This window comes from Equus caballus, chromosome 1 (assembly GCF_041296265.1).
Source record: "Equus caballus isolate H_3958 breed thoroughbred chromosome 1, TB-T2T, whole genome shotgun sequence".
Lineage (NCBI taxonomy): Eukaryota > Metazoa > Chordata > Mammalia > Perissodactyla > Equidae > Equus > Equus caballus.
The window spans coordinates 135,614,683-135,636,614 of NC_091684.1; positions in this window are offsets into that span (position 1 = coordinate 135,614,683).

The following is a 21,932-nucleotide window of genomic DNA, read 5'->3' on the forward strand; positions in this document are numbered from 1 at the left end:
AATCAGGGGAAGTGGTGCAGGTTTCCACAGCCACGTGGCCACTTTGGGGCCAGCCCCGTCCCCAGTACTCCCTGCCAGGGGTGCAAGGCTCTGGGGACTGGGGCTTTGGGTGCTGAGGGGAGGAGCCCTGAGAGCTGCTGGCTGGGCCTGGTTGTGGGGTTTTAGAAATAGAAGGGTCCCCGAAGGTCGGCAAGGTCCACCCGCCTCCTCTGTTTCCAGCAGAAACCGCTGAGGCCTGGAGGAGCCAGGCCCCCGAGCAGGACGCCCAGCAAGTTGAGAACAGGATGGACACTGCCCCTGGTCTCCTGACTGTGCTCTCCACGTGGCCCCGGGCTCATCTCTGCCCGAGGAGCTCAGCTCCAGACACTGGGGGCTGCTTCTCTGCTCCCCCGACCCAGGCAGACAGGGAACCTTTCTTCTTTGCACTCTCCCTCGGGCCTCCGTGCTCACACACCTCTCTCTGTTCTCTGACCTCCCACTTCACTGCCTGCTTCAGCCTTCCTTCATCTGTCCGTCCGCGTGTCCATCCATCCACTCAGTCGTCCGAGTGTTTATGGGCGTCTCCTGGTGCTGGGCTCTGTTCTGGGCCCAGCAGATTGGTCCCTGCACTCTCTAGAAAAGGGGCAGAGACTTCACGTGGATGATCTCACCAGCAGATCATGATGATTCATGTCAGCGGGGAAGGCCCAGGGTAGGAGGGGCCTGCATAACCGAGTCCTGGCTGGGCTGGGCAACTAGGGAGCCTTCCTGCAGGAAGCGACATTATTCTACTCGCTCCTTAATGCCACCAGCTCCTCAAGGTCAGGAACCTCAAGATCTATGCCTCTGGTGTCTTCTGGACAAAGAGCCCAGTGGGGACACCAGTGGCGCTCCCAGTGGCACTCTGTGAAGCCCTGGGACAGCGCGTGGGGAGAGGCATGAGCACACCTTCTAGACTCTGATAGGGCTGCTGTGATGAAACCTGGGCCAAATTCTTTAATCTCCTTGAGCCTCAGTTTCCCCCTCTGTAGACTGAGGACGTGATGGCTCACCCTGAAGGACAGAGAGTGGTGACAATGGAAGGCCCTTCTCTCCTTTGACTTAACACTGAGAATTGATGTCTCAAGCCGTCTGGCCTGTTCCTTGTTCTGGCTAGTTCATTTTTCACCTTCTGATTTGGAAATCAGAGAAGGCTGATGTGAGCATGACTGAGAGGCAGTGGTCTCTATTGCTGGAAGGGGACTGGATTTGACGTCAGAGGACAAGGGCTCAGGGGCTGCTTCCACCCAAACAGCTGTGTGAACTTGGGCAAGTTGCTCTCTGGACCTTATTTGCCTCATCTGTAAAATGGATCTGCCTGTTTCTCGGGTGATGGAGGTGGCAGATGCCAGCATCTGTTGCTATTGAACATTGAGACCTCTCCAGAAAGTTCTTCTGCCCAGAGAAAAATGTGGGGTGGACTTGGTGGGAGGCTGAGGGTCTGACCTGAGCACGGGAGAGATGGAGGCCAGGCCAGCCTGCTGGCGGAACTCCGCCTGGCACCCCAGGCCTGGCCGTCAGCCCTGTGAGGCCCGAGGCTGCTATGTTGTGGGCTTCAATGGGAATAAGCAAGCAGCATTTGGATAGGGGGGCGGTGTCGGGGAGGGAGGGCCCAGCTGGCTTCCAGATGCAGGTATGGCTCCCGCGTGAGGGGACCCAGGGGGGCTCATTACTGGCTCTGCCTCCACCGCTCCCTGCGCCCTACCTGGGCAGCGCTGTCCTTCCTGCGGGGCCATCAGATATTCAGAGCAGACGTGGGGGAGCTGCAGGGAGGGAGGCAGCCCTCCTGGCCTCGAGGTTCGCCAGCCTTCCCGAGGCCCATATGCATGCTGGTGTGGGGGGCCCTGGAAGCTTGTACCCATCCCTTAACCCCTTTCCTCTTCTAGAGGCCCTCCCCTTCTGCTTACCAGAGTTTCTTTGTTTTCCTCTGTCCTGCCCATCTGGGGCTTGCTCCTCCCACCTCTGGGGCCCTCCCTTTCCCTTTAGTCATTCAAAAACTTAACTGGCCACCTACCCCTTCTTAGCCCAGGGTCTCCGCAGAAGCCCGGGACTATTGGTTGAGCCGTTTGCAAGAGTTGGTTCTTCTCAAGTGGAAATGCCCGTAGAGCCCCAATATATCAAACAGCCCGGAGAGTGCTGCCCTGTCTCGGCCTTGTCCTCCTGGCCCACGGCGGCATGGAGGGTCCGCAGACGGTGCAGTTTGAAATCCACAGCTCTGGTCCAACCCCCTTGTTTCACATGAAGAAGAGCCAGGCTCGGAGTGGAGAGGGGTCTGCCAAGGTCCCGCAGTGGATTGATGGCAGGGCTGAGACTGGAGCCGCCTGCCCTGCCTTCCAGTCTGAGGCTCCCTCTTTCTCGATGACCCTAGTCTCTTCCAGTTTAGCTGTAACTTCTCCTAAAGCCCCCTCCTTGGTCTCTGCACAGAGACCTGAGCCTCACCTCTCCTCCTGCATGCCAGCCTTGTGCTGGGACATTTCACGTGCTTTCTAAAGGCGATGTGTGGCCAAGGCATGTCATAGGATGCAGGTGGCATCCTGGTGAAGTGAACATTGAAGACAGGGCAGCTGTGACAAGGGAAGACGCTCCTGGAGGGTATGCTGGCAGCAACTGTGGGTCTTGGGGGAGGAAGTGAAGGGGCAGCCCAACCCATTCCCCTTGATCAGAAGGGTTATCATAAATAACAGTAGATTCCAGATGTTAATCTCAAACAATAGCTCAGGCACATTCATTATTGTTTAATCCAGTCGACAACTAGTGAGGTAGTTTTATTGTCCTCATTTTCCTGAAAAGGCTCAGAGAGGTTAAGTGACTTGCTCAAGGTCACACAGCCAGTGGCAGAGCTGGGATCTAAAACCAGTCTGGCTCCAGAGCTAGGCCTAATCCCCCATTAGAAGGGGTAACTGGGCTGTTTGTGTGTGGGAGCCTTGAGATCCTGAAGTACCAGCAGGTGATATGGCTCCTTCTCCCCCTGCCCACGCCCCAACCTTAGACACATCTACTCATCACGATGACCCTGATTGGCCTGTCGGGGCGGGGGGGAGGGGGGTGAGATCTTGGCCAAGAGGGCCTGAAATGCAGCACCTGGCCGTCCTCTCAGCTGGAGACGTCCTTTGCCTCTATTCATCTGCTCCCCCAGACAAGGAACCATTTCTTGCAAGGTTCTATAAAAGGCTGTTGTTTGAGTTTGAAAGCCATGTTGCACAGGCAGGGTCTCTGAGATTCCGGACTCTCTGATGCACATTGTGAAGACATTTGGCCTGATGAATGGTCACTAGGACCTTCAAAGCAGGCTGCTGGTGCCTCTGACATCTGGGGAATCTCCAAGCACTTACATGCATGCTCTTGGTCCCTCTCCCTTGCCTTGGGGGCTGGTGCCTCTGTCTCCTGATAGAATTGCTCTGTACATTTGGCTTTTCAAATCCTGGATGTTCCTCGAGCCTAGGGGTACATTCAGGTGTGAGCCTCATTGTAAGAAAATTCCAGATATTTTCACCTCTTACCCCTGGTGTCTGATAGGCTGGGGACCCGTGGGCACCAGGGACTACCTGCTTTCCCACCCACATGCCCACCTGAGAGTGGCAGCAAATGTTTTCCTCCTGACTGCGTTCATTAAGCCCAGGAACTTGGAAGAGGGAGAGAGAATTTCCTCATTTCATAAAAATTTAAACTAATGTGCAGAGGCGGCAGGTCCTGTTATTTTCTCTCTCCTGCCCAGAGAGATTTAGTTCTCTCTCTTCCCGGGGAGAGATAAGTACTGGAAGCAGCTGATGGGGAAGAGGATTTGTTCTGTTGGGGGGTGTGTTACTTTGTGGGGAACTCATGAGAATAACCAGCACTGATGGAGCACTAACTATGTGCCAGATACTTCATATATTCTTTATTTCATTTAATTTGCACAGCAACCCTGTGAACTGAGGAGTCTTTTCCCAATTTCACAAGTGGGGAGACTGATGTTTAGAGAGACGAAGTAACTTGCCTATAGTTACACAGCTGGAGGCTGGCAGAGCTGGAACTGAACCTGAGTCTGTGTGTCATTAAGTGTGGGCTGTGAGCACCATGTTAGGTGACTTCCTGCAGGAGCAGCAGTTGCTCATGGCCCCTGGGTGACGGGGTCAGGTTTGGAATACACTGGCTCCTGGCCTGCTAGCTGGGGGACTCAGACTTTCCTCACTCAGATCGGGGTGGGACCTATTCAGGGGCAGGTGGGATGGAGCTTGTCTAGGAAGAAGCTGCAAGTCCTCGTTCCAGCCCATTAGAACCAAGTCCCTTTGTCCGTGCTTTGGGGGAAGGAGGCTTTGGAGTCAAACTTAGGAGTTGGATCTTGGATGTTCACTAACTTATCACGCACTGGTTTCAAGTAACTTACATTGTCTGCACCTCTGTACCTAAAACGGGGTCATTTTAGAACACAGTGCGGGGCGTCTAAAGAGTTATGAGGACGCCCCATGTAATGAATTTGGCCCGTGCCTGGCCTGGGGATCGCTCAGCAGTGTTAGTTCTGCTGATGAGAGTGGGCAGGAGAGAAAGTGGTTAACTCCATCACAGCGGGGCAGGGGCAGTGACGGCAGGACTGAGTTTTGAAGGATGGAAATGAGCTCAGCGGGCAGGGGAAGATGGAGGGGCTTGGCGGCTGTGGGAACATGATGGACAAAGGCTGCCTGAAGCATTTAATAGTGTCGAGTCAGGCGTCACTTAACGACGGGGATGCGTTCTGAGAAATGCGTCGTCAGGCGATTTTGTCGCTGTGTGAACACCACAGACTGTACTTACACAGATCTCTATGGTATAGCCGACTACACACCTAGGCTATGCGGTACAGCCATTGCTCCTAGGCTACAAACCTGTACAGCATGTTGTTGTACTGAATACTGTAGGCAACTGTAACACAGTGGTAAGTATTTGTGTATCTAAATACAACTAAACACAGAAAAGGTTCAGTAATACAGTATAAAAGATAAAAAATGGTCCGTCTGTATAGGGCACATATCATGGATGGAGCCTGCAGGACTGGAACTTGTTGTGGGTAAGTCAAGGAGTGAGTGGCGACCCAGGGCATTATTGTGCACTGCTGTAAGGACTTTGTAACCACAGTACACTTAGGCTACACTAAATTTATTAAAGAATACTTCTCTTTCTTCAATAATAAACTAACCTTAGCTTATTGGGACTTTTTTACTTTATAAAGTTTTACATTTTTTAAAAGCTTTTTGACTCTTTTGTAATAACACTGCTTAAAACACAAACATATCACACGGCTACACAAAAATATTTTCTTTCTTTATATCTTTATTCTAGAAGCTTTTTCTATTTTTAAAATTTTTTATTCTTTTACTTTTTGAACTTTTTTGTTAAAAGCTAAGACACAAATACACACATTAACTTAGCCCTACTCAGTGTCAGGGCCATCAATGTCACTGTCTTCCACCTCCACATCCTGTCCCACTGGAAGGTCTTCGGGGCAATAACATGCCTGGAGCAGTCATCCCCTATGACAACATTGCCTTCTTCTGGCACACTTCCCCAAGGACCTGAAGGTTTGTGTACACCAGCATCACACCCACACGAGAGTAATGTGTTGCACTTTACAATGGCTACAATGTCATTAGGTGATAGGAATTTTTCAGCTCCATTATAATCTTACGGGACCCTTGTCACATACGTGGTCAGTCGTTGACTGAAACATTGTTATGCTGTGTATGACTGTGTTGTCTTCAAGGTTGTAGTCAGAGAACCTTAACCACTTGAGAGTGGCTCGAGGTGAGAAGGGCGGGAGAGGAGTGGGAGGCGGGAGAGGAGTGGCCCTGTTGGGGAGGGTCCTAAACACCGAAGCGTGGAGCTGACAGGGATGGCTACTAAGCTGTAAGCATGCAGCTGATGCTGTATCCTTAGCAGACATTGCTAGTGAATCACGGAACTCTTCCTGCTGAGCCAGGATGTGACAGTGGCATCATCGTTGAATTCTCTCCGCAGCCACTACCAGCTGTTCAGCATTAACCTGCAAGTTGAAGGCTATTTGCTATACCTGAGGGAGGACCAGATTCTGGTCCTTCCAGAACCCCCTGACACGTTCCTGCCCCCAGTGGGGAGTCTTATCAAGCCTTTCCTGTCTTTGCCAGGCTGTGGTTTGGGCTGCAGTGGGCTGGCAAGCCTCAGCCTTTCCTCCTCTTAGGCCAGCCTTCTCTGGGTCCGTGTCCTAACCGCAGGTCTAGGAGGCAGCTGGAGCAGCCTGCCATTGGAGGTTTGGCTGGCCCGGGCTCCTCCACCCCACCCTCCCCACCATGAGGGCAGCAGCACCACCCACTCCAGGCCAGTGTTTGACTGTGGGTGGGCAGGCCCTTCTGCTGGGTCTGGCTCACTCTCCACCTGTAGCAGCTGCAGCCCAGGGCCACCACATCTGGCCTAGTGACAACTTTCAAAGCTTGCCCGAGATGCTTCCAGTTTGGGCAGGACCTTGTGGTGTGTGTGAGTGAGGGATGTGGGCAGGGCGCGGCTCCCTCTCAGACGGGCCACTGCAGCAGGGGCCGAGAATAGCCCAGACGCCACCGCATGGTACAGCCTGCTCCGCTGAAGCAAGCCCTGTATTTAGGGAGGCAGGAGTGAAGAGCACAGACTCGGTTTCCAGACGGCCTGGGGTCAAATCCTGGCTCTGCCACTTACCAGCTCCATCACTTATCATCTCTGTGCCTCAGTTTTCTCCTCTGTAAAGCGGGGATAATCGTAGTAATTCCTCATGGGTTTGTGGCAAGAATTAACTGAACAATTCTCAGGAAAGGGCTGGCACTTAACCTCTATATACAGTTTAATTATTTCATGGAAGGAAGGACAGAATGGGGACAGAGAGGGCTTGTGAATAGGATGAATGGATCTTAGCATACCTTTGCAGGACTGAAAAGCTACAAAGAGGGTCACAACCATAGCGGCTCCAGCTTGCTGAAGGCTCCATGTTTCCCTCCCAGCTCTCAGGGCCCTGGGGCCTCACTGCCTGTCCTGTACCCCAGTGTTAACCCTGGGACAAGCCTGGCTTCTCCTCCACTGAAACTGGCCTCCCCGCTCCCCAAAGGCACAGATCTCCCGTGACTTCCGTCCAGGCTACTCCCTCCAGCCTGGTGAGATGGGACACTAATCTCCTTTAATCCTATACCTAATGTACTGGATCCCACTCCCCAGTGAGACTATGAGATGAATCAATCTGCCACTAATTTTCAGTTTGCCAACTCTGGGTTTCAGCATTTTCAACCCTGTTTTTGCAACTGTCTTTAGTCCAGGGAAACAAAGACCCAATCTCTTCTCTGGGCTTGTTGATTCTGTGTCTTCCAGAAACGAATCACACTGGCATTTTGCTCTACTGGTTTGGGAAGGAGGGTGGAATGAGGTTTGGCCATCTCTCCCGGAGGGCACAGATTCCAGGCCCGTCTCCGCAGCCTCTCCCCAGTGCTCTGGGTGAGGGGATTAGGGCCCCATGATGTGTCTGCTTACTCGGAGTCTAAGTGGATTAGTCACAGACAGGATGACTAACAGCCGCCTCCTTGGGAACTTCAGGAGGGGAAGCCCCGAGGTTTGAACACCCAGTTCTGGTGGGAGGTGAGGACCTGAGTCTTCTTCCTGGGGCAGGGCTGTGGGATGTCAGCACCTGGTCCTGCCTACCTGCCTCGCCTCTATTCCCAGCGCCTGAGGCTCCAGCCCTCCAGCTGCTGCTCTTGCCTGAGTGTGGTGTGTTCTAAGCTGTTCCCTCTGCTTGGCCTCCTTTCCCCCTGCCTTAGGTGAGGACTTGACCTCTCTCTTTCTCTCTGTGCCTCCATAAAGCAGGAATAACAATGGCACCTCCCACACAGGCCGGAAGTGAGGACTGAATGAGAATCTCACCTAAAGGCTGAGAAGAGCTTGACATTCACAAGGGCCCAGTAAATGGGAGCTAGCATTGTCATCACCTGCCCCCAAAGCTCCACCCCTCCCGATCACCTTCAGACCCCCAACAGACAGAGGGGTCCTCTCCGGGGGCGGGGGGGCGGGGTGGGGGCTCTACCTGGAGCCGTGGGCTAACCTCATTCTGCTGCCTCCCCAGGAGGGCCGGAGCATAATCGCTCTACATGTAGCTTCCCTCAACTGTAGAATACAAGTAATGTAGTAATGACCTCACTGGGGCTGTCAGGGGATTAACTGAGACAACGCTCATTAAGGGCTTAACACAGGCATGGGCTGGAGTGAGCAGTGAGTGAATGTCCTGACGTGTGGTGGTTCTTGTTACAGGGTTATTGGTCGTGCATTGTGAAGTCTGTCCTTCCCCAGCAAAAGCTCCCTGAAGGCAGAGGCGGGCCTTAGTTTTTCTCAGGACCCTCGGTGCCCGCCCACTGGGCCTGACTCCAGAGAGCAGTGGGTGAGGCCAACCAGGTAGAGACAGGTGCTGGGAGCCCACCTGCCCCGAGAGCAGGCTCACCTCCGCAACCAGCCCTTGTCCCTGGGGGCTGCCTCCCCTGCCCTATCTGAGCTCGCTCACACCCCCAGCCCTGGGTCACTGTCACAGATAAACTGCACCATCGCCTGATGATGTGATAGCCACATCCACTCCCCCCAAGCCCAGTGTCACTGTCCTAGTGGCAGAGCTGGGGGAGACCTTGGAAACCATCTGGTCCCATCCCCAGACTTAGGCATGAGGAAACTGAGGACCAGAGACATTGTCCAACTGGTCAAAGGCCACACAGCAAGTTGGAGGCAGCACTGGGATTGGCTCCAGTCCCTTGACTCCCTCTGGAGGGCTCTTCCCGACACCGTGCTGCCTTCATCGCTTCACCAGAAGCACTGTCATGGCACTGTGAGGAAGGACCTGAGTATTCACTGAGCATCTGCTGCATGCCGGCGGCTGTGTAGGCTTCTGTTTGTGTTAGCTCAGTGACTCCTCCTGACGCATCTGGAAGAGGTGAGAGAATGCCCCCATTTTACAGGTGGGAAAACGGCTAAGAAAGGTGAAGCCGCTTGACTAAGTAACAGTAAGGTGATGATGAGGCTGGAATTCAAACTCAGATCTGTCTGACTCCAAAGCCTGTGCTCTCTCTGTTCTTCCTGCAGCCCAGGGGGCTGCCAGCCCATGGGGGAGGGGCAGGGGCTGCCAGCCCAGTAGGGAGGGGCAGGGGGCTGCCAGCCCAGGGGAGAGGGGCAGGGGACTGCCAGCCCAGGGGGGAGGGGCAGGGGGCTGCCAACCCAGGGAGGAGGGGCAGGGGGTTGTCAGACTGGCATCTCCATTCCTTCCTCTGCTGTGGGCAGTCATGGAGGATGCTGGGACAATCAGATTACAGACAGTGACTGAGGATTCAGGAATAGCCAGGGCAGGATTTCCCTGGTAGGTCTGTCCACTCCCTCTATGACCCAGCCCATGGCCCCTACACCTGCACAGGCAGATTCCCACCCCTGCCTGTGGGTGGAAGGGTGGCTTTGCAGTGGACTTGGGTGAGCTGGGCCCAGTGGAGCAGCAGAGACCAGGGCCATGCAGCTGCCACGAGCCTCAGGCTGGTGGTGCCAGGAATGGGGCAGGAAGTGGTTTGTGGGAGTGTGACGAGGCTGAGGCTGTGCGATGTGGCTCTGCCTGAGGTTTCTGCTCTGGAAACCTGACTCATGTGGACAAAGACCAGGCTCCCCGCTTCCCCAGGGGGCAGTTAGTGCAATTACAGGCCCTGGCCCACCAGGGAAGGGAGATGTGCTCCAAAGCGGGTTAGACTCAGGCCTTAGGAACCCACGGCGGCCCCAGAGGTCAGTGGTTACAGGGTGTGTTGGGGGCGTCCATGCAGGCAGGAGGAAACCAGCGCCTGTGTGCTCTGGCTATGGGGAGGGCTCCCCTGGGTCCGAGCCCCAGCTGGGTTCTGACTCACCACATGAACTTCAAGGCCTTTTCTTTCTCCTGGCTCACTTTCTTTCTTTATCTCTAAAATGAGGTTTCCACCAGCTCTAAGAATTCGATGACTCTCCCCGGCCCCCACCAGTCAAAGGAGCATACAAACCACAAGGGAGCAAAATAACAACACGGAAAACCACAGCTGACAAGTAGTAACTGCTGGAGATGAGCTAGGCCCTGCTCTGAGCCCTTGGCATGATCTCTGTAATCCTTCCAACCATCTGCTGGGTCCATTGTGTGGATTAGGAAACAGAGCAAACGTTCATGGGGACCCACGGATGAGGCACCCTGGCCCACTTGCTGCAGAGAAGGGGAAAGGGATGTGAACCGAGGGTGCTGCCATGCCCGCCTGCCCTGGTGCCCTCTCCCCACTCCCGAGTGCCACTGGTCTGCACTATGACCTCCTTCCCACACCTCCTCCTCGGCCATTAGAGTCATGCCAAATGGATGAGAAATTTCTTTCCCTGACTGTTCTGGGAAAGAGGAACACCGGCCCCTGCTGCGTGTATGTTCTGTGGTTTTCCCAGCTGTCTCCTACCTTACCACCATCTCTATCTCCCCTCCCTCCCCCGTCAAATCCCAGGATGGCAGAACCAAAGAGTGAAGCTCTGGGGACTTCTAGGAGCTTCCTCAGAGCGCGAGTAGGGTGGGAGGGCTGCGTGCGCCCAGCTCTGAGAGCCCAGCGGCTGCTCGGCCGGGTCCGTGACCATCTGTGTGTTCCGCACGCAATTTTATGTGAAGGAAGTGTTGTCCTGAACAAACCAAATGTGAATGCCCCTGGTGGAGTTCAACCCTCCCCCTGAGTGAATGGGGAAACCGAGGCCCAGAGAAGGGAAATGACTTGCCCCCAGCACTTGATGGCAGAGCTGGGACTGGAGTCAGGTGTTCTGACTCTCGGCTCCACGCTCTGCCCCTTCCAGGGCTCCGGCCGCCGTGGCTGGGCTTGGTGTCAGACAGGGGTTGCCCGCCCAGAGCCAGGACTGAAGCTCCTTGGCTGTCAGACAGAAATTCCAAGCAAGACCCATTGGCTTTTGGTGAGCAGGGCACGGCTACTAAAGTAGGCTGAAGCCCAGCTTGCAGTTTCCCCAGCTTTACTGAGATATAATTGCCGTACAATATTGTGTAAGTTTAAGGTGTACAATGTGTTGATTTGAGACACGTATATATTGTGAAATGTTTACCACAATAAGGTTAGTTAGCACATCCTTCACTTCATGTAATTACCATTTTGTTGTTTTCGTTATGATGAGAACTTTTAAGATCTACTCTCTTAGCGACTTTCAAACATACAGTATTGTTGACTATAATCACCAAGCTGTACAACAGATGCCCAGAACTTATTCCTCTTATAACTGGAAGTTTCTACCCTTTGACCAACATGTCCCCATTACCCCATCCCCCAGCCCCTGGTAACCATCAATCTACTCACTGTTTCTATGAGTTTGATATTTTTAGATTCCACCTATCAGTGAGATCATCCAGTATTTCTCTTTCTCTCTCTGACTCATTCCACTTAGCATCATACCCTCAAGGTCCAACTGTGTGCAAATGGCAGGATTTCCTTCTCTTTTTTTTTTGAGGAAGATTGGCCCTGAGCTAACATTTGTGCCTACCTTCCTCTATTTTATGTGTGGGACACCAGGCACAGCATGGCTTGATGAGCAGTGTGTGGGTCCACGCCCGGAATCCGAACTGGTGAACGCTGGGCTGCCAAAGCCGAGAAGGCAAACTTAACTGCTATGCCACTGGGCCGGCCCTGGGTTTCCTTCTTTTTCATGGCTGAATAGTATTTCACTGTATATGTAAATCACCTTTTCTTTATCCAATTATCTGTCGATGGACACCAGCTTGCATTTTTCTCTTGGAGAAACTGGAACCGTTCTGGCTAGAAACAGCAGCTCTTCTAGATAAGAAGATGCCAGCAAAGCATTTAGCAGGAGGGTCTGCATAGAGTAGGCACTCAGAACTGCTAACTGAGGCTGAGACAGCTGTGTTTGCCCACTCAGAGTCGCCTTTCTACCGTCTGACTCAAGAAGAATCTGAGAGGGAAGACTTGGCTCAAGGATGGGAGGGAAGGCCAGAATTTCCTTTGAGGGTGAGAGCCAGGGTGGGCATTCCCCTCTTCTCCTTTGCACCTCTCACAACCTGGGGCTAAACATTGTGGGATGCACTGGTTTGGTGGTACAAAGACCCCTGATTCCAGACCAGTGGTCGTGGGTCCTAGTCCTAATGTGTCACCAGCTCCTCCCTCTGGGCCTCAGTTTCCTCCTCTGTGAAAGGGAGAGGTTGGACCGGATGGTGGCTCTTATCCCTGGCTGTCCAGAAAAATCACTGGGCAGCTTTCAAACAATTCTGGGGCCCAGGCCTCACCCCAGGTCAACTGAACTTCTGCGGGTGCCATCTGAGCATCTGTGATTTTGATTCTGATGCCCAGGGAAGGGTGAGAGCCACTGGACTGGATGGTTCTGGGGTCCCTGGTGGTTGAAACACAGGACAGCTGCGTGGGTTCTCCGTGGACTGCTGTGAGCAGTTTCCTCTTAGCGTGCGTGGGAGTGAGCGACAGCACTGACTGAGCATCCCTCTCAGCCGGAAGCTGTCTCCCAGCACGGGCAGACGTGTTTCTCCTGCCACGTAACAGGTGACAGGTGGCTGGCCTCTGGATGCGTGCAGGAGGAGCTGTCTGGGGATTGATCTCCAAAGCTGAGAACGCGGAAACCTCATTCTTCTCCCCACAGGGCGGTCTGGGCCACGCTGACTAGAGCAGGCCTTCAGGGAGCTCCTAGCTCTGAGACAAACTCTTCCAGCAGGAGTCAGGCCGTCCAAAGACTTGGGACACTGTGCCCTAGTTGGGGATCCAGTCGGCACCCCTTCCCACTGCGTATGCCGCGCTACCCCTGCGCCAACTGCCCTGCTCTCCCGCACATGTCCCTGCCAGCCCTCCCTCACCAGCGGCTTCCCTGTCAGCTTGTTCTCCACAGGCTTGTTAGAAGAATCCCTGAGAAAAGAAACACATTACCACGTCACTCCCCCGCCCAAAGCCTGCAGTGGCTCCCGCCTTCCTGTCTGGTCTCCCGCTTCGTCCCCACTCTGTTAACAGGCCTCAGGCTGTTTCTGGAATCCGTAAACTAGCTACCATTCTCTATCCCAAATGGCATCTGCCCCAGGACTGCCAGATAAAATAGAGGACATTCAGGGAAATCGGAATTTCAGATAAACAACACATACTTTTTTAGTATAAGTATGTCCCAAATTGATTGTTTATCTGAAATTCAAATGTAATTATGCATCCTATATTTTTATTTGCTAAAGCTGCCATCCCTAGTCTAGTGCATCTACTCTAGGCCCGAGGTTTATCAGATCAACTGTTCTGTGCTTGTGGGCTATTGGGAGAAGGTGGAAAGCTATCTTGCAGGTATTTTATTTTAAATAAATTTATTTAACTACATTTACTTAAAAAATGCATTTATTTTAAATGCATTTATTTTATTTTAAATAAATCCACCTGTTTTAAGCGGGGTATCCTGTTTCCCTATTGCTTTCCTGCTTTTAGTGACCCAGAGGGTGGAGATTTTAGGAAAATTGGAGGGCATGGCCTTTTCAGTCAGAAAATCTGGGTTCAAGGATAGGATGTGTCACTGACTTCCTGACAGGACTTGGGGAGTTTCACTGTTCTGGCCTCAGTTGATTCGTCTGTAAAAAGGGGCTAAGACTCTGTCTGACTCCCAGGTGGCTATAGGATTCATGACTTGGGGGCACACCCAAGAGCTGGCCAGGTGAGGGGTTTGGTGATCAGGGCCCTGTTGCCTGGGGTTCCTGAGTCACCTGAACTGGAGGGCTGGGAGGTGTGGCCTCGTGTGTAAGCTCTGTGCCAGTCAGAACTTGGCCCAATCTGTGGCTCAGCTGTGACTGCCAAGCCTTTGACCTCTTGACCTCTTGGGCCTGCTTAGCTGGCCATGCAGTTCAAGGTTATGGTCACCAGGGGTCGGGCTTGCACGTTGCTGGCTAAGCTTTGCCTTTTCCGGTGCTCCAGGGGCCTCGGGTCTCTGAGCTGGAGGGGCAGTTGGATGGGGCATGACACAGGTTTTGTGTGCCTCCTGGAGCTGTGGGTCTGTGACCTGCAGATCTGGAAGGTGAACCGTTATTCTCTCTCAAATTTACATTTGCTTGGTACCTCCAGGAGGGCTCCTCATTTCTTTGGCCCTCACCAGGAGACCCTCTGAAGGAAGTTGGGTTAAGTGGCTGGGGTCTTGAGAGAATTCTTGGCATGGAGTTTGAAGAAAGTTTCAGTCCTCGTTCTAAGTCTGCCTCTAATTACTGTCCTTGTAGGTTATATTGCCTCCTGAGCTTGGTTTGTTCTTTAGTAGAATGGGGTAATAATGCCTCCCTTGCAGAGGTATGCCAAGACCCTGTGAGTTGAGGTATGGCTATTAGGCAGGACTGACATCTCTAGGCCAGCCCAGCCCCTATCTACAATGACTTGCATTGAAGGTGGACACATGACAGAAATACAGGAAAAGAACCCAGGACAATGGCTGTCATGAGCCACCATGTGATCCTTTGCCAAGTCCTGGAAGCAAGCATAAAACTCTGAGGACGAAGGGGGTGCTGAAGCCCAGAGAGGGCATTTCACTGGCTTGATCCGTCATAGCCAGGGGGCCAAGCTCAGGGCTCACCAGGCAGGTGGCTGAGTAGGGCTTTGTGGCCCTTGGAAATGAGCAGTGGATCAGGCACCTGATGTAAGTCTGTGGATGAGCCAGCTCACAGCACGTAGGCTGCGGGGCCCTGGGACTGCACCTTCAGTTGGGTACTTCTCCTGGGCACCTGTTCTGGCTGTGGGAGCTTATTCTCCAGAGGCAGACACAGATGCTTCCAGTGCAGGGTGGTGAACAGCAAGGTGGCTGCCATCTTTGGTCCAGGCACCAGACCTAGCACCCAGAGAAGGCTTTTCGGCTCCCAGTGGCCTGGCCTCCTTGCAGAACCTCACCCATCCACCTCTATATTGAGCAGGGGGAAAGTGGATCACCCTGGGGTCCCTGGAAGAGTTGGTGTCTTTGAATCAGGCCCACCCTTGCCAATAGCCTTGCCTCCCCCTGGCCCCAGCCCTGCTGCAGCTCAGCAGAAGGACAGCTGGGAACTGGGGTTCTGTTCTCTGGCCGCCAGCCGCGGTGTGGCTGGCTTGCTCTGGGAAGCCTGAGGGCTCTCGTTGTGCCCTTTCTCAGGTGGGTCCTGATGGCACTCATGGATTGCCCTCTCACCCACACTGGGTTCCTGTGGTTTCCTCACCAGCAGAAATGACTCCTCACCCACAATTGCATCAGTCTTTCCACAGATGGAGTGAATCACATTGCAAGATGTGGTTACAGCCTGCGCCCTGTGCTCTGGTTAGGGGCTGGCTGGGCCAGGCCAGGATAGGGGTTGGGGCTGATCATGCTTTGACTTGGACTCAGGAGAGGGAAGCAAAAGCCAGGAGGGGAATGCCAGATGTGGGGTGGGGTCCATGAGAGAGGACATGGAACTCATGCACCCAGGCAGGGGAGGGGACTGAAGCAAGTGTCCAGCAACCTTGAGCTCGACCACACTGAAGAACTGTGTGGCTTACTCATCCCCAGGCCTACCACTACCACCAAGAGGAAAAGAAGGGAAGAGAACAAGCTGATTCATCCTCTAATACACTGCAGTGCCATGGGGGGAGCCAGGAAGATGAGCTGGTTTCGTTTCTTCCTCTTTCTTTGTTTTGAACTCCGTGGCTTGCTTCCCCTTCAGCTGACACATAGTGGCCATGGGCTGAGGGCTTCCAACCTCAAGACCAATTTCTTCCCTCTCCCCACTTCACAGGCCCAGCCTATAGCTGCCCTTGGGTAGGAGCAGTCTTCAGGGAGAGGCGAAGAGTCCAGCTGGTTGGGGTTTGTATTACTCTCCCCAGATGCAGAAAGAGGCCTCCTTCTCCCCACTCAAGGCACTAAGCATGGTTCTGCCCATTTTTCAGGCGGAGAGGATGAGGCCTGCAGGGAACCTGGCCGCACCTTGCTTCCCCCTTCTCTTTTGAACCCCACAGCACAGCTTAGCTCATTGTGGCAGAACTGCAGGATCCATCAGTATCTGCCAGCTGGACAGGGCGGGATGGGTGGCAGTGTCTTCTCTGCAGGGGGAAGAGTGTGTGCAATGGCTCAGAGGTGGCCCGGCAAGGCCTCTGGAATGGGGCTAGGTTTCAACCTCACCACCTCGAGCAGAAGAGCAATGGGTAGTGATATATGGAGGTGCCACAGGAACAGAACAGCCCAAAACACAAGGCCAAGATGGGCGAGATCATGCCTGGAGTGTCCCCAGACCCATGTGGATTTGCCTGAATGACAAACGCACTTGAGTAAGCCACTGAAATTTGGGGGGCTGTTTGTTACCTCAGCATAACCTACCTATCTTGACTATACAAATGCCAGGCTAAGGAGAGTGACCTTGGTCCTGAAGGCCATGGGAAGTAAATGAATTCTTAGAATGGCAATGCCTACATCCCACACTGGGGTTAGGAAGGTGACCTGTCTCCCCTCTAGATCGTAAGTTCATGTGTGCAGCTACATGGCTAGTTTTTTCCTCCACTGAGTACTCCTGGGCCCTAGAACAGTGCCTGCTGCATGATCGGTGCTCACTAAGAATTGGCTTTCTTCCCTTCTGCCTCCAGTTTCCCTCCTCTCCAATTTATTCTTCCTGGGAACACCGTTCACTCTGTCCTTCATGCCTTAATTTCATCCACATTATTTACGAAGTGTCTGCTAGGTCCCTGGCACCGAGCTGTGCATATGTTATCTCACCTTTATGCTAATCTTCACCGAGAGGCACTTACCCCATTTTACAGACAAGAGTGTGAGCCCTAGTCTTCCCCTTCCCTTCCATTTGCAAACTTCCTTTATTCTTTTCATCTTTATTGGTCCCCACTGGGGGCCAGCAGGCAGTGCTGGAGAGACAGATGAGATGTATCTAAACAGGAAATGGCATGGTTCTGCCCTTGGGAACCCTGGTCTGGTGGGGGTCACTGTCCTATCAGTGGGCAGATGCCATCCATTGTGGTGCTTCCCAGAAATATGCGGCAAGCCATGGCATGTGGAGAACTCTTGAGCTGGGACATAAGCAGTGTCTCCAGGAAGATAAGGCGAGGAGTGAGATGGGATGAAGGGAACAGCATGTGCAAAGGCAATGAAGAGTGAGAGAACTTGGCCTATTTAGGGAACAGCAACTAACTCAATATGACTAGAATATAAAATGAGTAAGGAAGACTGCTGGGAAGTCAGGTCGGAAGAGCAGCTAGAGCCCAAATTGTGACTTTTAAAGACACAATTACGCTATCTGAAGATAGCATGAACATTTTATCTTGAAAGTTATGTGATGAACTGGTGGTGGCTGCTTTGAACACTGTGTTAAGAAGGATCCTGAGGTTGTATCCAGTCTTTAAGGAAAGAATGCTATGACCAATTGGTGATGTCTTCCATAGGCCTGGGAGCTGCAAGTGGCAGCCAGCATGACATGCATTTTCCAGCTTTGCTTAGGACCTGTGGAACAAAGGGAAGATTTTGAAGAAGAGAATGATGGGGACTGAAGATCAGATTAGATGGAGAGATCATTCATACTTTGCCTAACATGATAGAGCAAATAAATGGAAAAGCTGTGATTGGAACCCAGGTCTGTCTGACAACAAAGCTGGTGTTCTTAAAACTTCCCTGCCTTCTGAGAGCACTTGGCCAGAGAAAGTATATTTCACTGTGGAAGCTCCCGGTTAGTTTCGTCAATGATCTTTCTTCTTGCTTTCATCTCTCCCTTTCTCTTATCGACTTCTCCTCCCTGTGTACACCCTCATCATCTTACGTAGACCATCTCTGCTATGCCTGCTTGAGCAGGGCTTCCCAACCGGAGGGCTGTGGCTTGCTGGTGTGCCTTGAGCCCTTCTCAGCTGTAAAGTCAAACCTCAATCAATGGGTAAATCTTATTTATTTAGTCTTTTTTGTGCAACTCTTAGGGGGATGTCTGCAGACAGAATATTGAACTGAATGTGGTACACTTTAGCAGACAATCAAGGTAATCCCAAAGGAAGATGGCAGGGAGGCTCTGCCCATCATGATGGCTTGGGGCTCAGGTTGAAAGAGCAGCCATCATCTTGAACTTTGCCAGTGTCACACCAGAAGGAAATAGAGCCCTGGAGCATCTTGCACCTGCTCAGCCTGGAAGGCACTCCCATCAGTTCTGCTCACAACTCACTGGCCAGAACTTGTCACATGGCCTCACCAACAAGCAGGAGTCTATTGTGTGCTGAAGGTGGGGAGCCAGAAGGATGTGGCGAGCAGCTTTCCTGGGTACCACAGTGTACCTAGTGGCAAGCACAGAGCCTGGTAGGGAATAGATGATCAGCAAATTTTTGATGAAATGGTTTCCAGCCCAACCAGTCTTCCCAAAATAGCTCTTGCTAAGGCACCAATGACCTCCATGTTGCTGCATCTGCTGGACACTTTTCAGTCCTCCTCTCCCTTGACCTTGCACGTAATAATGTACTTTCATTCTTAATACATGTCTCTTGGCTTCAGGACACAAGGCTTACCTGATTTTCTTCCTACCTCTTGGGTCACTGCCTCCTTGTTCCTTTGCAACTTTCCCCTCCTCTACTTGGCCTTACATTTTAGGGTTTCGCAGGGTATGGATCACTAAACTCTTTTCTCAGCAGATCTCATCCACCCACTTGGCTTGAACTATCCCCTCAAGTTGCATTGGATTCACCTTTCTTTTGAACTCCATGCTCATGTATCTCACTGTCTACTTGACATCTTCTCAAGAATATTTCAATGTCATCTCAAATTTAATATGTTGAAAACCAAAGCCGTGACCTTCCTCCCTCCACGCATGGTCTCTAAAGCTGGCCCTACTTCCAGGGTTCCGCATCTCACTAAATGGCAACAGCATCCACCTACTTGCATAATCTAGAAACCCAAGAGTCACTGTTGGTCCTTTCTTCTCTCTTCCACAGGCTTTCCTTTGAAATCCCTCACCAAATCCTATCAATTTTTCTTCTTCAACGTCTTTCCGCTCTATCCCCCCGCTCCATCTCCATTTCCTCTCCCATTTTCATCACTGGTTCATGTGGCCACCATGTCCCATCTGATTGCTGTAAGCTCCCCCAATGGCCTCCATGCTCATTCTGGCTCCACCCTTATGTTCTTCATGCTGCAACCAGAGGGGTTCTTTCAAAATGCAAGTTTGATCACACATCTCTCTCCCCTAAAACACTTTATTAGCCTCTCATTGCTCTTAGAGAAAAGAGAAAACTCTTGCGCAGGACCTACAAGGTGTGCATGCTCAGGTCCCTGCTCACTTCCCATCTTATCTTCCTCCCATTACAGTGTCTGGCACACAGTAGGCACTTGGTAAGTGCTTTGGAATGAATGAACATGTGGTATAAGTAAAATTGGCAATCAGTTCTGTGGCATCTGTTGGATGATTTTTACTAGCAAAGAGCAGGAGAGGTAGCCCGGGATGGCTTTCCCGGACGTGGAGGCTGGTTCAGGGCCCCTTGGCAGGGCTGACAGGCACTGAGGTGGGGCCATTGCTGAGTTTGGAGCAGTTGGTGCCGGAGCCTGGAGGTGGATGGGGTGGTCCTCTGATGGAGCCTCTGAGCAGGTTTGGAGCCCAGGTAGTCGAGCTAAGGACCAAGCTCTTTGTGTCTGTGCTGTTCTGCTCACTCACTGCACCTGGCACAGAGGACATGGCAACGTGGCAGCTATTTGAATTATTCTTAGGCTGCCTGGGCATGGGACACAAAGAAGCGGGGAGAAAGGTGGCCAGCTGGGGCAGACAGACAGACTCCTTTCCTGGTCACCTTACTTCATCCCGTGAGTTCCCGGGGCTGAGGTGGGGGGGTCCCCACAGGGTGCGCTCGGGGGCAATCTCTGTTTGGGGGCCAGGAGTCAGCCGTCTCCCTGTGGTCTGAGGCTGTCATCAGGAACCGCAACAGTCATTTCTCTCTCTGTGGCTTTGAGGTCTGGGGGCAGAGGGTGTGGGCTCCCGAAACCCCCCAGGCTGCGATGGAAAGAGTTCAGCCTGTTGGGACCCCGGGGTTGCAGGAGGGACTCTGGGCAGCCATGGGGGTGGGGGGTAGCCTGGCCCACTCCAAGTGAGGACTCCACGTGTGCAGAGGGTCCCATTTCATCTTCTTAGCTCCCAAGGAAGCTGCCGCTCCATTATCTCTAGCTTACAGTTGAGGACACCAAAGCTTGGAGAATTTAAGGGACTGGCTCAAGTTCCCACAGCTGTTAAATGACATGGCCAGACTTGGGGCTATGTCTGCTTCTTTCCCAGAGCTGCCCTCTTCCCCTCATCCCACACCACCCCATCTGGAGATGACAACTCTTCCTCTTCTCTGAGGGACCAAGAGGAAGAGGAAGTGAGGGGTGGAGGGGGAGCCAGCTGCCTCTCAGGGTCCTGGCAGAAAATGGATTCATCCCGCACTCTCCCTGGGGGTTGGCTTCTTAGCCTCTTCTCCATTTCTCTCTCTTTCTCTCCTTCCCTCCCCTTCCTCTCCCTCCTCCTCTCACACTGGGGCTAACAGCTGTGGGCCCCCTGGTTTCTCTCTGGCTCATCTCTGGCTCCTCCTCCAGGCTCCTTCTCCCTTCTGACTAGGGGTGTCTGGCTGGCCAGCGGGGGCCGAGGGGCTGTCTGAGCAGGCCTGGAAGCCATCTTGATCACAGCTGCCTGGGTCCAAAACATGACCCGGTGCTCAGCAACACGCATCCTCAGCCAGCAGAGCCAGGAAATGAAACCACCTGCTCAGCACTTGGGCTAGGGCCGGCTGGTGGGGTGGGCTGGGCTGAGGACAGGGAGGAGGGAGAGGCCTCCTCGCCTCCTCATCCTGGAGGCAATTAACCACCTCTCAGGAACCCTGGCCACTCCGCAGTGGGGGCATTAAATATTTATGAATTAGTGCAGTTCACGACGTTTTCTGAGCAATGAGTTTTCATGATGTGTGTTTGGTGAGCAAGGCAGCTGCCTGCCTGGGCCCACTGGCGCATTCATCCCACTTGTCGGCCCTCTGCACGGTGCTCTTATAAATACCTTTGCCCTGGTGATCGGGAGGTAGAGAGGCCTACTCTACGGTGGTGAGGTGCTGGGGTTGGGGGATACTGAGGAGGGGTGGGAGGGGAGCTGTGGGGCTGGGGAGGGAAGTGACAGATGAGCAGGGAAGGGAGCCAGGAGTGCTCCTGTCGGTTTGGACAGGAAAGAGTCCGAAAACCTTGCGAAGGAGAGTTGGAGCAACTAAATCCTAATCACTCATCATCTTCTCAAGCTGATGCTCTCAGCGGTGTGGGTCCTGAGGGTGGGGCAGCCCATCACTGGGGCTTGGCAGTGGCTCTCTGGGGGACCTCAGTGACTCCCTCTCCGTCCCCAGGCTCTGGCCCCCACATTGGCTGTTATGAATGTGGTGCTGGGCAGAGAGGCTCTCTCTGTGTGCCAGGCCTCTGCAGGGCTGCTGTGCTGAGGTCACGGGGGTGCGACCATGGGCTGGCTGATGGGGACAGTCCTGCAGGGTCCTTCTCTCCCTCTTCTTCTCGGATCCAGGAACCAATATGAGAAAAAGACTTGGCTTCACCTTCTTATTCCCACTGAGCAGCAAGTGAGTAATTTAGCCCCTCTGAACCTCCACTTCCTCATCTGCAGAATGGGGGTTAGAGACTGTGGCAAGATTCCCATGCTCTGAGGATGGGGTTAGGTTGAATGCCCCAGGGATCCCTGGACACTGCCCTTCCCCACGAGTGCCCTGAGGATCCTTCATGGCAAAGGAGCAGAACGGCCCAAGCGACATGTCACAGAGTTGGAACCTAGGTGCCCAGCACCGTGCAGCTCTGAGAACCCGGCCCCTTACCCTACACCTGGGCCCAGGTCTGAGTCTTGCTCTGGCAGGAGGGGGAGCTTGCCCCCACACCTAGTGCCTTAGCTGGCCCGAAGCCTCCTGGGCCAGGACAGAGGCTCTGGCCCAGCTGCCATGGGAGGGGTGGGGGCG